The sequence below is a fragment of the Myotis brandtii genome, unplaced genomic scaffold (genome assembly GCF_000412655.1).
Source record: "Myotis brandtii unplaced genomic scaffold, ASM41265v1 scaffold254, whole genome shotgun sequence".
NCBI classification, from domain to species: domain Eukaryota; kingdom Metazoa; phylum Chordata; class Mammalia; order Chiroptera; family Vespertilionidae; genus Myotis; species Myotis brandtii.
In genome coordinates, this window is record NW_005359634.1 from 653,754 (window position 1) to 655,449 (window position 1,696).

The window sequence follows — 1,696 nt, forward strand, 5'->3', positions numbered from 1 at the left end:
GGTGGCTAAGGCATAGGAGGAGGTGCCCAGGCACTCCCCTTCACATTGTCTCCCAGCCCCGTGCCCCACAGTGTGTCCCGCACCCCAGACCGTGCAACCAGCCCTTACCTTGCAGCACCCAGCTGTCCCCCTGCTCGCTAAAGCTACTTATCCCAGGAAAGCTTGTGCGGGGCCCAGGAGCAAACCCACAGATAAAAAGTGAAACTTCGGCAGGGCTAGAGCAACTGCTGGTTGGTGCCTTTCCCCCTCCTTCTTTCCCACCAGCCCCACCCCCTCCCCTCATTCTCCGGTGCGGTGCCCTGAGAGCTGGAAGCTGACATCAGGGGCCTGAATTCCTGACTTTGCCTGCACTCATTTGACCATGTAAGATATGGGAAGACGGGTGCCCGGGAGCTACACAGCGCTGCCTGCTGGGGGAGGGGGCATCTGCAGCAGGCAGGGGCTGTGCCAAAAGGTGGGTGCACAGCAGATATTTTATTTCCTGGAAATGAGAGGAGGGGACCTGGGGGTGCAGGGCCTCCCTGCTGGCTCTGGCCCCAGCAGCCCAGCATCATGGCTGCAGAGCTAGGGCCTGGATCCCCCTGCGGGGTTGTTCTCTCCAGCTCTCGGGGCCGAGCCCAGCCCCTCCTCCTGAGCTGGTCATGACCATTATAGCGTGCTGACCTAATTTGCATATTATTTCTTTATATATAGATTATAGCAGATCCTCAAAAAATGTCATTTCATTGTAACATTAATGCGATGCTGTATTATATCTCAATAAGCCTATAGTAAAACTGGTTTCGTTATGTGATGTTTCACCACAGTTCCAAGAACCCATCAACACAACATAGATAAAATTAGGATTTAAGACAAGGTTAAAAATATAAATAAAAATCTAAAATTTTATTTTCATATCTTCAATGGCTTTTCTGAATTAGCCCACTTGAATCCTGCTCTAACATATCCTAACAGTTAAAAAGACAATAAGAACACTGGTTTTGGGAAAATGAAAGCGGAAAGCCTTGTCAAAGTTATTAAAACTGCATCTCAAATGGAAATGAGCTGAGGCCAGCCACAAAAATCCTTGAAGTCACTTCCAGAAAGTTTTTCTGAAAATAGATTTGGAGTATTCTCAGTGTGAATAAAATAAAAGTGCAAGTGTTGGTTCTATGCAGTTCAGGTAAATTACCTCTTTTATCTTCAAATTGACCTCTTTATGTTAATACTAGTGATCTGGTGCACAAATTCATGCACATTGAAAGGAAATTAATTAGAAGGTGGCTGGCGGGACGGGACTGGGTGAGATGGGCTGGATATGTCCTGGAGCCAATCTCCCGTGGCCCCTCTCTGGCCAGCCATACCTGGGGTGGCGCCGTGGCTGGCGGGCATCTGCAGAGTGAGTGGGATCCCTCTGGCAGGTGGGGTCCCTAGGCCTGGCCTGCAGGGCTCGGGCAAAAACCGGCTCTCTGACATCCCCCAAGGGGTCCTGGAGTGCAAGAGGGCTGTCACACAAAGTATGGAACACAAACGCAAGTATGCAGTAAACCAGATTCGGGGCCAAAAGTGCCCCAGCAACAACATAACCCATGGCCGAAGGTGGAATCGTGCGGCCCTGTGAGGAATTGGGCTCCCTCCTCTCTGGTTTCGGGATGAGTCACTGCAGCTCGGTAGCTCCTGCATTGAGTGTCTGCCCCCTGGTGGTCAGTGCGTGTCA

At 50.8% G+C, this 1,696-nt stretch overlaps 1 protein-coding gene across 9 annotated transcripts in view; it reads right to left on the bottom strand.

Moving 5' to 3' along the window:
* Positions 1 to 1,696, bottom strand: part of PDE7A (phosphodiesterase 7A) — a 108,803-nt gene that overhangs the window by 97,856 nt on the left and 9,251 nt on the right. The gene's annotated exons all lie outside the window — the stretch shown is intronic.